This window comes from Chiroxiphia lanceolata, chromosome 22 (genome assembly GCF_009829145.1).
Source record: "Chiroxiphia lanceolata isolate bChiLan1 chromosome 22, bChiLan1.pri, whole genome shotgun sequence".
Lineage (NCBI taxonomy): Eukaryota > Metazoa > Chordata > Aves > Passeriformes > Pipridae > Chiroxiphia > Chiroxiphia lanceolata.
This window is the reverse complement of record NC_045658.1, coordinates 1,831,567-1,846,440: the sequence shown is the minus strand read 5'-3', so window position 1 is coordinate 1,846,440 and position 14,874 is coordinate 1,831,567. Positions and strand designations below refer to the sequence as shown.

Genomic DNA, 14,874 nt, shown 5'->3' with positions numbered 1-14,874 from the left:
AAGCGCTAAATACGCTCTGGGGGAGGAGGAGCAGTGGAGTCTGATTGCTTCCCATTAGGAGGTCCCCACTTATCTCCCACCCCACCACCACCAGTTTGCACCAGCCACAGGAGACACCTTTTTCCTCCAGAGCTGGCTAAATCCCAGAATCCCAGAATGGTTTGGGTAGAAAGGGACCTTAAATCTCATCTCATTTCACCCCCTGCCATGGACAGGAACACCTTCCACTAGACCAGGGTGCTGCTGATGGATGCATCATCCAAAGGGGTTTTTACAGTGCTGGAGAATCTGGGTTAGAGAAGGTTTGCGCATCCTCGTGTGTTTTCTGTGGTGGGATGTGAAGGTGCAGCTTGGTTCTGAGTGTGTGGTGGGAAATGTGGCCGATTTTGAGGAATGTGCAAGGGTTTGGGGCTGGTTCAGCCTGGCAGCTGGAATATCTCTGGGAGATGCTCCATTGCAGGAGCATTTCCTCTGGGTGGCAGCTCAGCACTCACCACTCTCACCAGACACAGGAGGGGTCCTGTGTCCCTGGGACCCTTGTGGGGGCCTTGTGTGGGGCAGGCAGGTCCTGTGGGGGAGACCCCAGGCAGCTGTAGGGCTGTGTGTGGGCTGGGGTCAGCAGGGTGAGGGTGCAGTGGTGTGCACAGTACCCATGGCCTGTGCTGTGCTACTGAGTGGGACCAGTCTGAGAGCCACTGGTGGGTTCCCCCAGCCCCCTTTGTTCTCCCTGCACCCCTCTGTGTTATCCCTACACCCCTGTGTGTGCTCCCTACACCCTCTGTGTGCTCCCTACACCCTCTGTGTTATCCCTACACCCCTGTGTGTGCTCCCTACACCCCCATGTGTGCTCCCTACACCCTGTGTATGCTCCCTACACCCTCTGTGTTTCCTACAACCTGTGTGAGCTCCCTACAGCTTGTCTTTATGCAGTCTGAGTGTACAGTCCCTACAGCCTGTGTGTGTTCCATGCAACCCATATGTGCTCCCTACAGCCCTGTGTGTGCTCCCTGTGAGCTGTTGGAGATCCCTGCAGCGTGGCTGTGCTCTCTACAGCACCTGTGTTCTTCCCACAACCCCTGGGTGTGCTCCCTGCAGCCTGTATGTTCTCCCCACAGCCCTGAGTGTGCTCCCTGCAACCCCTGGGTGTGCCCTGTACAACCCTGTTGTGCTCTGTGCAGTCACTGTGGGCTCCCCACAACCAGGTGTGGGGTTCCTATAATGAGGTGTAGGGTTCCTACAACCATGTCTTGGGTTCCTACAACCAGGTATGGGGTTCCTACAACCATGTATGGGGTTCCTACAACAAGATGTGGTGTTCCTACAACCAGGTGTGGGGTTCCTACAACCATGTCGGGGGTTCCTACAACTGTGTGTGGGGTTCCTACAACCAGGTGTAGGGTTCCTACAACTGGGTGTGGGGTTCCTATAACCATGTCTCGGGTTCCTACAACCAGATGTGGGGTTCCTACAATCGCGTATGGGGTTCCTGCAACAAGATGTGGTGTTCCTACAACTGTGTATGGGGTTTCTACAACTGTGTGTGGGGTTCCTACAACTAGGTGTGGGGTTCCTACAACAAGATGTGGGGTTCCTACAACTGTGTGTGGGGTTCCTACAACCATGTCTGGGGTTCCTACAACAAGATGTGGGCTTCCCACAACCAGGTGTGGGGCTCCTACAGCTGTGTGTGGGGTTCCTACAACCGTGTCTGGGGGTCCTACAACCATGTCTGGGGTTCCTACAACCATGTCTGGAGTTCCTACAACTATGTCTGGGGTTCCTACAACCAGAGCATTTCCTCTGGTGTGGGGTTCCTACAACTGTGTGTGGGGTCAAGGTGTGAGCTTCCCACAGCCAGGTGTGGGGTTCCTACAACCGTGTCTGGGGTTCCTACAGTGTGTGCTCTCTGCAGTGCCTGTGTGTTCCCTACAACCTTTGTGCTTCATGTAGCTCTACCTGTGCTGTGTGTAACTCTCTGCCTGCCCCCACCAGCTCTCACTGGTGGTGACAATGAGGGTCTCTGTTGTTGGTGGTAAAGGGTCTCACTGTTGTTGGTGGTGGCAGTGAGGGTCTTGATGTTGCTGGTGGTGAGGGTCTGGCTGTTGGTGACAGTGAGGGTCTCGTTGTTGGTCACAGTGAAGGTCTCACTGGTGGTGGTGACAACGAGGGTCTCTGTTGGTGGTGGTAAAGGGTCTCACTGTTGTTGGTGATGAGAGTGAGGGTTTCACTGGTAGTGGTCTGGCTGTTGGTGACAGGGAGGGTCTCACAGATCATGGTGACAGTGTCTCTCAGGGTGGTGGCAGAGGCTGGACGTGCCCTCAGAGGAGGTGACTGGGTGATCCCGTGGGCTCTGCTGTGTGTGAAGCCCAGGAGATGATCAGGTTCATATTTCTGTACTGAACAGGGAGCTGACATTAATGAACAGCTAATTAACATCGCAGAGCTCGATGGTTGCAGTGTCAGCGTCCCTAATTAGTCTCGCACTAATCTGCTTTAATTAACTGTCCCTATCGTGGTTTAAATTTAATTTTCGGCTCTAGACCAGCGAGGGCAGTCCTGTGAGCATCTGGGTTCCAGTACCATGGCACTGCCTGTACTGGGACAGACTGGAGGGGGGCAAGCAGGGCTGCCCAGCTCCATGTGCTTGTGCTTTCCCAGGGATGAGGAACTGCTGGGCCCCACATTGTTGTGTTGGCAGGGCAGGGGATCACAGAGCTGAGGGACACATTGTGAGCTGCCCCAAGCCCTCTCATGGTGCTGGTTTGGGGGTGTTCCCTGGTGTGGGGAGCTGTCAATCCCTGTTCTGGGCGGGGGAGAGGGCAAAGTTTCTGTGCCTGCTTGGGTTTGCTGTTCATTGCCTGGAGGAATCAATCACAGGATCCCAGAATGGTTTGGGTTGGAGGAACCTTAAAGCCCATCTCATCCCACCTCCTCCCATGGGCAGGGACACCTTCCACTAGCCCAGGTTGCTCCAATCTCCATCCAACCTGGCCTTGGACACTTCCAGGGATGGGGCAGCCACAGCTTCTCTGGGCAACCTGTGCCAGGACCTCACCATCCTCATATCTTTCCCAATATCCCATCTAACCCTGTCCTCTGGCAGTGGGAAGCCATTCCTCCTTGTCCTGTCACCAGGCAGGAAGAGCCAGAGCATCCTAAAGATGCTGGAGGAGTTTGTGTTTATTCCTGGCAGAGCTGCTGATTGCAAAACAGGGTCCTGTCCTGCCAAGCAGAGCTCTCTGCCTTGCAAGCTGACTGCAATCAGTCTGTGTCCTTGCCCATGACATTGCCTTTCTGTGGAAAACTAGGCTCTGTGACATTGCAGATGGAGCCAAAAGGAGCAGGAGCAGGTTGGAAAAGCCCTCTAAGATCACCAAGTCCATCTGTTAACCCAGCACTGACAGGGCCACCACTAAACCACGTCCACAAGTGCCACATCTAGACCTTTTCTGAACATTTCCAGCAATGGTGACTCCACCACTGCCCTGGGCAGCCTGTGCCAATACCCTTTCCCTGAAGAAATTTTCCCTAATATCCAATCTAAACCTTCCCTTGCACAACTTGAGGCTGTTTCCTCTTGTCCCATCACTTGTTCCCTGGGAGAGCCCAACCCCACCTTACAACCACCTCCTTACAAATAGCTGTAGAGAACAATGACGTTCTTCCCTACTAATAAGGCAATTCCTTGTTAACATCCCTGCTCTGCAGCATGTGCTGTGCTGGGATGACAGATGAGAATGTGTCAGGCTGGGGAATTTCAGTGGTTTGCACTCCACTGGTAAGGATTAGAGCAAGAGAGGGTTGGGACAGGTACTCCCTGCTGCAGCCTGGCTTCAGTCTCCCCCCTCTGCTCCAGCCCCACATCCTTCATCAATCAGGGCTCAAATCTTCCCAAACAGGAGTGTCTCCACACAGGACCTTCTCAGGGGCTGGGTTAATCTGTATGAGCTAGTGGGGCCTTTAAAGCAGGAGCTCAGGCCTGGCAGCATCCCAGGGAGCTGCACAGTCCTGGGCTTGGCTTGCTTGTCTGGATTAGCGGGGCCTCTGCCATCTGTCCTGCCCCCAGCCCTGCCTGGAACTGCTCCAGGAGCCTCGTGCTTTGAAGAAAACCCTTCTCGGACCACAGCCCCTTTTCCAAATAACCCAGCTGCTTCCCTCTCTCCTCTGCAGACAGAGGAAATCCTGGTGTCAGCACCACAGCCATGCCCTGGCCTTTGGGAGCTGCACATTTCCTTGGGGAAATGCAGTGAAGTCCCTGGAGAATGATTCCTGGAATCCCTCTAAGCCAAGTGAACTCAGTGACTGGGATTTAAAAGCCCAGATCTCTCTGTATTTTTACAGGGCTGCAGAGGGACCAGGAAACTGTTGGTTGCACCTCACTGCCTGTGTGCAGTTCTCACATCACATCCAGGTCTGACCCAATGTGTTGGGCTCTCTCTGCCTTTGTAGGATCCCCGAATGGTTTGGGTTGGAAGGGACCTTAAAGCCCATCTCGTTCCATCCCCCTGGCAGGGACACTTTACACTAGACCAGGTTACTCCAACCTGGCCTTGGACACTTCCAGGGGTGGGGCAGCCACAACTACCCTGGGCAACCTGTGCCAGGGCCTCACCACCCTCACAGCCAAGAATTCCTTCCCAGTATCCCATCTAACCCTGTCCTCTGGCAGTGGGAAGCCATTCCCCTTTGTCCTGTTACTCTGGGCCGTACTGTGTCCCAAGTCCCTCTCCAGCTCTCCTGGAGTCCCTTCAGGCACTGGAAGGGGCTCTCAGGTCTCCCTGGAGCCTTCTGTTCTCCAGTCTGAGCCCCCCCAGCTCTCCCAGCCTGGCTCCAGAGCAGAGGAGGCTGCAGCCCTTGGAGCGTCTCCGTGGCCTCCTCTGGACTCATTCCAGCAGCTCCCCATCCTTCCTGTGCTGAGCACCCCCAGAGCTGGATGCAGCACTACAGGGGGGTCTCAGAGCAGAGTGGAGAGTCTTCTCCACCTGAGGATCTCACAGATCCATTGCTGCAGCTTCATGCCAGGCCATCCCACTCTACCTGTTCCCTCCAGCCTCCTCCCTGTTCTCCATCCTGGTTTCTTTGTGCAGCACATGGTGCTGAGGTCCACGTTGTGCAGAATGGGGCTGGGAGGCTCCCCAGCACTCCCAGTGCTTGATCCCACCCTCCAGAGTGAAACAACACCGAGGAAATATCTCAGGGGACTTTATTTCATGTCACTTGTTCCACTTTTCACCCGTGGCAGTGGTGCCATCACCTTGGCCAGGACAGCTGAGTACCTCCTACCCCTGGAGATCCTTGGTGTGATCAGTGTGTCTGGAATGGCCTCACGGTGCCTGATTTCATAAACACCAGCAGTTGCATCACAGAGTTTCCTTGCCTGAGTCCTAAAGGTCTGGGGTACGAGTTGTCTAATCCTGCCCAACACGGGGAGCCCAGAGCTGATATTCCAGGAGCAATGGAAAATTTTGGGGAAGTGCTGGTTATGAAACAATCCCTCTCTGTTCACGTACCATGTGACTAAGTATCCCTTTCTTTCTGTGTCACAATGGATGATTTTGCCATATTTTGGGGGCAGGCCCATCTCTTTTCTGTGGCTTCTTTTTTCTTGTGTTCTTGATTTCCATCTCATTACTGTTACTCTTACAGGCCCTGTTTTTTCTCTGCTTTTACTGTATTTCGTGCTGACTAATTTAAAGCCACTGCTGCCAGTTCATGATTTTTTAAGATGTACTTTTACTCCTCCACGGTCATTTCTTGTCCAGAATTAATTTTCACTGAAAAAAAAAAAATGAATTGCCTTTTCCTGGGGGCAGCAGCAACTTTATTTGAGGCTATTTTGGTTATTATTATTATTCACAGTCGTTAATTTGTACTCTCTGTCCTTGGTGGCTTTGCTGGCATCTCTGGAAACCTGTTCCGTGCTCATGCCCAGGGATGGCAGCCAGCCCTCGAGCGTGGTGGGAGAGCCCTGGAAATCTAGGAAGTGGGAAAGACCCTGATTTACTGAGAGGTACTTTTAAATGCACAGAGGCAGGAGCTGAGTTCAGCCTTCACAGAGCTGACACCAGCCAGCATCTCCCAGCCTTCTGTCAGAACATCTTTTCCACCTCGAGTTGCTTGTGGTGCCTTCCAGTGGGCGTATGAAAATCTGGGAGTTTAGAAGTATGAAATCTGGTTGGAAGAAAAGCATTCGAATGTGGAAGGTGCATTTTGATGGATGCAGGCAAAACCCACCCAAATTACTGGAATTATGAGCTGTTGGAAATTGCCTCTTCCCATCTGTTTTCCGGCACGCTCGGCTCTCAGATCCCGCTGCACAGCACCGCTCCCGATGGATTTAGACAGATAATTATTTGCTGCTGGTTTTCCCTCATCAGGGCATCCTTTTGGAGAAAGTTATCAGTGGAATGGGAGCCAGGGGACTGAGGGCTCAGCCTTTTCCCTCTGATGTTGATCCCCCTCAACCCTCGGTGCTGCACGACCGGGTTGAGGCATTGAGTGCAGAGGGAATGTGGATGGTGGGAATTGCTCCTGGATATGTGCTCAGCCATGAATTCGGGAGGTCCTTACAGCTGTGCAACACAGGGAGGATTTATAAAAGGTTTCCTAGAAAATAATATATAAAACCCCTACTTTAATTTTCCTTACATGCATGTCCCTGGCACGGGGTGATCTTGGCATGGCCATGCTGCTGGTTCTCATGTGCAGGACCTGCTGTTTGGGAAGAGTTGGAGGCTACAGTAATTTTCTCATATTTTGGTCTACGGCCCCACATCATATTCCCTGTTTGCTGTCAAAAATCCATGTGTTGATTACAGAGATGTGTCTTCCTTCCTTGGACTTCGTTGGCCCAGGGGCTGGAGCACCAAGGGTGGCTGAAGCAGCTGGAGGGGCTCAGCCTGGAGAAGAGGAGGCTCAGGGGGGACCTTCTCACTCTCTCCAACTCCCTGACAGGAGGGGATCAGGCTCTGCTCCCAGGGAACAAGGGCCAGGATGAGAGGAAACAGCCTCAAATTCCATCAGAGGACGTTTAGGTGGAATATTATGAAAAATATTTCCCAGAAAGGATGGTCAGGCACTGGAACAGGCTGCCCAGGGCAGTGGTGGAGTCCCCATCCCTGTGGATGTGGCACTTGGGGACATGGGTTAGTGGTGGACCTGGCAGTGCTGGGGGAATGGTTGGACTTGATGATCTTAGAGGGCTTTTGCAACCTTATGATTCCAATCATGAGGGGCTTGTTTCAACGGAGCCTGAGCTTTTTGGCAGATCAGGTGCCTGGAGACAATGGCAATTTTGGTTTATTCCTGCTTTTTCCTCTGCAAGAACAAAGCTGGCATTTCAAACCCATGGCAACTCGTGGTGGGTGAAGCTGCTTCAGGTTGTTGGGGAAGCCTTGAAAACGTCCGAGCACCAGAAGTGTGGCTGTTGGGACGTGAGGGAATCCGAGGTGCAGGGCCAGATGGAGTTCTGAGGCAGAGCTGAGTCACAGGCTGGCACTGCCACCCTGAGCCGAGCGTGGGGACAGCACTGAGGGGCTCTGCTCTGGGGAAGGGCCACTTGCTTCAACTGGGACGGTTTAGCAAAGGGAAGAGTGAATTTTTTTCCCAGACTGCTCCTACAAGCAATTCCTGCACCTTGAAAAGTGGAAGCTCTGTTGGGTGCAGGCAGCTGGAGGGACAGCAGAGAGTCTCAGTTCCCAGGGAGAGGCCTTTGACTGCCTCTGAGGATGTAGATCCTTGTACTTCTGATCCCTCCTTCCCATACTTGACCTCCCCCGTGGTGAAATGTTCTTGTTGTGTCAAGCTGGAATTTCCCATGTGCCAGCTTGAGTCTTGTCCTACTTTGAGGTCTGGCTCATCTTCCCTACACCCTGAAGGCAGCAGCAAGGCCCTCTCTTTTGCCTTCTCTCCTCCAGGCTCACATCTAACCTTCTCCTCTCCCACCCTGTGCTCCAGTCCTGGTGGCCTTCCCTGAGTCACTCCAGTGCCTTTCTTGCACTGGGGAACCCCAAACTGGAACAGTTTGGGACTTGGAGATGTTTTTTGGAGGAAGGCTGGTTCTGCCTGTGTTTTGGGGCAGAACCTTCATCCTTCAGGGCATTTTGGGGAGTGGAGGTGGATGATGTGTGACCGCCCTTCCCACGCCGTGCTAACCTCCCCACAGCTTCTCGCTCACTGCAGGTCAGGAAGGAAAGTTACTGTGCAGCTCCTTGCCCCTCCCTTCCCTGCCTCAGTGACTTAAACCACCGTAAAAAACCATTCCTAATCACCCTTTGCCAGCCCTGCTCAGCACCCAGGGCTGACACAGAACAATGTCATCATCTGGACAGCGGCTGCTGGCGCCAAACCAACTGGCAGTGCTTTAAACTTGTCCAAACTGGGTGCTAAGTTAAAATGTAATGATTGAACATGCCCACCACCCCCCTGAAGGGCTCCTGGCTGCCCCACCTCCACCTGAAAGCTGCCCTGGGAAGCTGGAGGGGTCTGCAGAGCAGTGCTGGAGATGGGGAGGGGGGTGTTGGGGTGGGAGGGCTCTGCTCCTCGTGCTGGGGGAAGTCAAGGCAGGGCAATTTGGGAATAGTGCCATTGTCTGCATGGGCTGGGGCCTCAGGGTCAGGTAGGGATTTCTCCAGAGGCTCCATCTCAGGCTCTGTCCCCCACCCTAAATCCTGCTCCTCCAATATCTTGGACAGAGGAGTGGAGACAGTGAAAACACTGAGCAGCCACAGAAGCACTTAGAGCCCCTGGAGGGGGAGGGAAAAACCCATTTGGGGCCTTATCCTGCTCTGTTCACACTGGGACATGCAGACATCACTTGGTCCCTGCCTGCTCTGGTCCCCCAAGTCTGTGTCTGGTTCTGGGAGGGTCTGTGCCCGTCCCCAGCAGCCCCATGGGGCCAGGGGTGTGACTCGGATTTGCACCAGGACCAAGAGGGTTGAGACACCCTCCACTTGAAGGGCTCTTGTCCAGGGAAAGCTCCCTTTTTACTCTCCTGTTTCTTTAGGATTAAAGCCATTCTCCTCGGGCTGGAAACATGGAATGTTTGTCAAGTTTACGAGGGCTTTTAGAAAGGCTTTTAGAGAGAACGTCCTATCCCTTCTTTTATAGGGCTGAGATAAGATTATCTTTGTTTTAACACCAATTAAAGCAGGAAGGGTTTATAGGATTAGGGCTTTTCCATCAGTGCAACTTTGATGTCACCACTTGCTTGCTTGGTTTGCTCCTTTCCCTGTGTTAAAACCGCGGGAGCTGTTCCCATAATGGTTAACATACCTCCCTCCCCGGGCAGAGCTCTCCCAGGCAGGAGCTTTGGGAAACATTTAAACAAGACCAAACAAAGTAACAAAATGTGAAAGTCCTAAATTCTTCTGGAGAGCTCTTGGAGAAAGCTGGCTCAGGGTTTGAACAAACGCTCTGTGGGTCCACAGTGCTTACGCTGAGGGAAAGGGATGTGCTGGTGGCCTGAAAGCATCTTTAAAATATCAAAATAAAATCACAGAATCCCAGAATGGCTTGGGTTGGAAGGGACCTTAAAGCTCATCTCATCCCACCCCCTCCCATAGGTAGGGACACCTTCCACCAGCCCAGGTTGCTCCAAGCCCTGTCCAACCTGGCCCTGGACACTCTCAGGGATGGGGCAGCCACAGCTTCTCTGGGCAACCTGTGCCAGGCCTCCCCACCCTCACTGGGAAGGATTTCTCCCCAGTATCCCATCTAACCCTGCCCTCTGGCAGTGGGAAGCCATTCCCCCTTGTCCTGTCCCTCCATCCCTTGTCCCCAGTCCCTCTCCAGCTCTCCTGGAGCCCCTTTAGGCCCTGCAAGGGGCTCTCAGGTCTCCCTGGAGTTTCCCTTCTCCATTTGACCACCCCCAGCTCTCCCAGCCTGGCTCCAGAGCAGAGGGGCTGCAGCCCTTGGAGCATCTCCGTGGCTTCCTCTGGATTCACTCCACCAGCTCCCCATCCTTCCTGTGCCGAGGACCCCAGAGCTGAAGGCAGTGCTTCACTGCTCCATGGGAATCACCCCAGGCTTTCCAGGCAGTGCCATTTTCAGCCCCTGAAGCTCTGGATCCCTCTGTGTCTGCCAAGCCACCGAGACAAGGTTTTTGGGGTTGAAGTTGCACTGTCAGTGTCCTGATCACCCCATGTCTGGCACTGGGATTGCTCCTGGGCAGGCAGCACTCAGCATCCCAGGGGTGGGAATGCTGTGCTTCAGGAGAACACTGCTTGGCTGCTGAGCTTGGTCTTGGAGCTACATCCTGGGGTGCTCTGAAGGCACCTGTGCTCCTGACCTCTAAACTCAGCACCTGGTTTCAGCTTCCCACAGGGACAGTGGGCTCTGGAAGAGAGCTGTGAGCTCAGCTTTTGGGCTGCAGCCACCTGTGATCTACAGTAGCATGATGGAATATCCAGATCCTTGTCTCCTTTGGATAGAATCATAGAATCATGGAATCATTAGGTTGGAAAAGCCCTCTAAGATCCACCAAGTGCAACCATCCCTCCAACACTGCCAGGCCCACCACTAACCCATGTCCCCAAGTGCCACATCCACATGGTTTTGGAATGCTTCCAGGGATGGGGACTCCACCACTGCCCTGGGCAGCCTGTTCCAGTGCCTGACCACCCTTTCTGTGAAGAAATGTTCCCTAACATCCCATCTAAACCTTCCCTGGCACAACTTGAGGCCATTTCCTCTCGTCCTGTTGCTTGTTCCCTGGGAGCAGAGCCTGACCCCAACCAGGAACAGAGAAGTCCTCTCCCCTTGCGTGTGTGCTACACAGCCCTGGCAGGACAAGTGCTGGATTATTTCTCTTTAAGAGAATTCCATTTCTCTTTAAGAGGGGCTGGAGAGGCTGAACCAGGCTGATGATGTAAGAGCTGACCGGGCAGGTAAGAAATTCCTGGCATTTCTCCCTGACAGCTGAATCCCATCAGTGCTGATGGATGTGCCCCCAGAGCAGGGGGGGCTCTCAGGTGTGTGTGTGTGTGCCCACAGGTGTGCTGGGCTCCCCAGGTGCTGCAGCCTGGGAGTGGTGCTGCTGGGGAGGTGACCTTGTGAACCCCGAGGAACCTGTGGGGGGAATTTACTGGGAAGCCCCAGCACGAAGCCTCTCCCAGCCAAGGCTCAGCCCTGCTGCTGGTGGCACTGGGAGAGAGCTACCAGGGTTGGGATGAGGCTGGTTCTGCCTCAGGCTGTCCTGGGATGCTCTCAGAAAAGCAAAAGGACTGTAACTGTCTGGCTTTGGTGTGATGACCACTGTTAGTTGTCTCATGGTGTCCTGAATCCTTGGCCTGTGCAGTTTTCCTGCTCTTGGGAGCTTGTTTGGGCTGAGGACAGCCTGGCTGGAAGGTCAGGGTATATTTGTCCCTTGCAGAACCCTCCAGCGTGGTCTTCTGGGGAGCTCCCAGAGCAGGACCTCGGTCTGCTCTGCCTGCTCCTCTCCAAACCCCTGTGACACCCCACCACTGAGGTCCTGTCACAGTCCCACGTCCCTGGCTGCCCCAGCACTGCCCCTCTGCCTGTGGACCACAGGAAAGGGGGAAATGTTAGTGAGAACAAGATGTGAGCTCTTGGTGAGGAGCTGCATATGGGCAGGGAGCAACGTGGAAGTCCTTGTCGGGGCAGTTCTGAGGGAGTTGTGGCTGAAGGAGCCCTGGAATGAAGCTGGGGGCAGATGAGGAGGCTGGGAGGGGAAACACTATTATAGGGGATGTGGGGTTTGGAGTCCTGGCACTCCAGCTGGGAGGCTGGAGCAGCAGTGCCTGTGCTAGGCAGGAGATGGGACCCAGGGGATCTCCTGGAGGTGCTGGTGAGGTGCAGGATGCTGGTCCAGTCAGTGGCATGGGGACTGTCTAAAATCCAGGAGGATGATTTTTCAGCCTGTGTTGTCTGCTTGCATTCCTGTCCTGAGGAGAATAACGGGGTTAAACAGGAACATTTGCATTGGGACTTCTCCCTTTATTGACAAACTCTGTAATCCACATCACAGAGGTGCCTAAGCACATTCCCCTCCAGTTAATCTCATTTAACCCTGTTTTCCCTCCTGTGTTTCTCTCCTCTGCTCTCCAAATGCTGTCAGAGCTGTTGGCAGTGACAGCACCTGGCAGTGGCATTAATTGCTTATCTCGAGCATGAGGTAACAGCACAGGCCGCTAATTAAATTTATCAGGAAGGAAACTGGAGGACCTGTGTGGCCCCAGAAAGGGCAAGTGCAGAGAGCTGGCACCTGCAGGTCCCAGATCCTTGCCCTTTCCAAGCTGACAGCCAACTCCAATGTCTAAGGGGCTTGAGTGTCACCACCTGCCTCCTCAAGGAATCCTCTTCCCTCCAGTGCTCTCCAGGCTGGAGAGGCCACGGCAGAAGGTGGGAGCAGATCCAAAGGCAATGGGCAGCATTGCTCCTTTGGGTTGTCCAGAGTTCAGCCTTTCACTAAGGGCATAAACACCATCCTGTGTGGGACAGGAACAAGGAGAGAAGGACAAACTCACAGGTGAACCAAAGTGAGACCATTTGGATGCAGAACTGAAAACAAGGATCAAGGCACAAGGGGCAGAATGTAGGAAACACCACCCACACACCACAAACAGTAGAGACCCAGAAGGGTCAGGCAGTACATGTGGTACCCACAGTCACAGTCATACAGAACAGCAGCTGGTCTGGGGGGGGGCAAGGGAGGAATTCCCATGAGGACACCTCCAAAAATCATCAGGTTTTCCCCAAAAACACCTTCTGTGTCCTACAGACTCTAAAAACCCGAAGATTCCCTCCCCCCCCAAAAAAACGTCTCTCCAGGGTCTTACTCTTAAAACTCATGATTTTCCCATCAAAAGCCCCTCCAGTGTCCTACAAAATTGTTAAAACACAAAGATTCACCCCCAAAAAGCCTCCCAGTGTCCTTCAAATTATTTAAATACAAAGATTTTTCCCCCAAAAAGATTCTTCTGTGTCTTACAGATGCTGAAAACTCAAAAGATTTCTCCCAGAAAGATTCCTAGGGACCAATAAAACCCAGCGATTGCCCCCCCAAAAAAAAGACTCTCTGGTGTCCTACAGACTCTTAAAACCCCAAGATTTTCCTCCCAAAAAGCCTTTCCAGGTTCTTATGGACTCTTAAAACCCAATGATATCCCCATTTGGTGTGTCCTGTCTGTGGAGGAGGGGGAAGAGGCAGGATGTGCCACTGCCCCCCACCTCGGGCCCGCAGGGAGAAGGGAGGCAGAGGGGAGATAAGGCGGGGATTTAAGGCTTCTGGAGGATCCTGACAGAGCTGGGACTGCCTGGTTTCCATCAGCCCTTTAAAATGCCTCACTGGAGTGGAGGGATCCTTGTGCCAGGAGAAACAGAGCCAGGCAGAGGGGCCGAGGAGGACCCTCCCTCCCTCCGAGCCATCGGCTGAAGGTGCCATTTTAGAGCTTTTATTGCAGGAAGGAGCTGATGAATCAGAGCTGTTTGCAGGAGAGGTCTGGGGTGGGCTCTGGAGGCCAGGGCAGTTTGGGATACCTGTTTGGAGCCTGCCCTGCTCAGGCTGGATTAATTAAACAGCTGGTTAGAGAGAGGCAGTGAGACATGAGGGAACAGGGGTCCCCTCTGTGGGCCCCTCCTGCTTGTTTGGCCGAAGGTTTTTTCCTTCAGGCTCAGCCGTGGGATGCCTTTTCCTGCTGAGCTGCCCCAGGACAGGAGGGCTGGAAGCTTGGTGCCAGCTCTGCCTCCAGCAGCAGATGCTGCAGAGGTGGCCTTGCCTCCCAGATCCTAATAAGTTCCTCTGCAGAGGAGGGCAGGGCCCCTCGTGGCTCCTTCTCCCTGGCATTCCATTCCCTTCAGGAGCTGGGACTCGATGATCCTGGTGGGTCCCTTCCAAGTTAGGTTATTCTATGACTCCCAAAGCACATGCCTGCCCAGGCACAAACCACCTTTCCATGTCCTGGGAAGGAGTGAGTGGGAAACAAGAGCAATGGTGGTGCTCAGCATTCCAAATCCTCTTTGGGAGGCCACAGCCAGGACTTGAGGCTGTCTTGGAGCTGTGTCTCAACGAGGCAGCCATCCTGGATAGGTGCAGCAATTAAAGGTCCATATGTTCCCCTGTGAACCCCTGTTTGCATCCTCTAAGTAGGTCTGGAGTTGTGGGAACCCCGTGGGAAGCTGCTCAGTGATGGGGCCAGAGCCACTGTCTCCATAATCACCTTCCAGGGATAAAGGATTCTTGGATGAAGTAGGAATTTCTGTGCTTTTGCTGTTTTAATTCCCTCTTTCCGAGCAGGAATTTCTAGGGATGCTCTGTCCCTGCCCTCACTGCAATCCTAAGGGGAAGCAGCATGTCCCAAAGCTGCTGTCACCTCCTGGGGCAGAAAACTGGGAGTCCTCATGTCTGTGTCAGGCTGGATATCAGGAAAAGGTTTCTCCTCTGGCACTGGATCAGGCTCCCCAGGGCAGTGGCCATGGCCCCAAGGCTGCCAGGGCTCAAGGAGTATTTGGATGATCCTCTTAGGCACAGGGTGGGATTGCTGGAGTGTCCTGTGCCAGGCCAGGAGTTGGACTGGGTGATCCCTGTAGGTCCCTTCCAGCTCAGGATAGTCTGTGATTCCATGATTCCTTCAGCACATGGTGAGAACGTTCACATTGTTCAGGCAGGAGGGGGTTTAGCCACTGTGTGAAGATTTCCTTCTGATTTGCTGTTTACTCTGCAAACAAGAAATGGGGTGGATTCCAAAAGAAAGCTGTTTTCTCACCCGGGGGAAGACCTGGAGGGAGCAGAACAGTTTTGAACACAATGCTCATTTATTTTACTTCTGGAGGTTGTCATTACTTGAGAAAAATAAATAAATAAAAGGGGACTTTGCATCAAATTTCAGTGATCTTCCTGTCTTTCTGCATGATTTC

At 53.4% G+C, this 14,874-nt stretch overlaps 1 protein-coding gene across 1 annotated transcript in view; it reads left to right on the top strand.

Moving 5' to 3' along the window:
- The window catches only part of EPHB2 (EPH receptor B2), a 124,708-nt gene that overhangs the window by 62,589 nt on the left and 47,245 nt on the right, over positions 1 to 14,874 (top strand).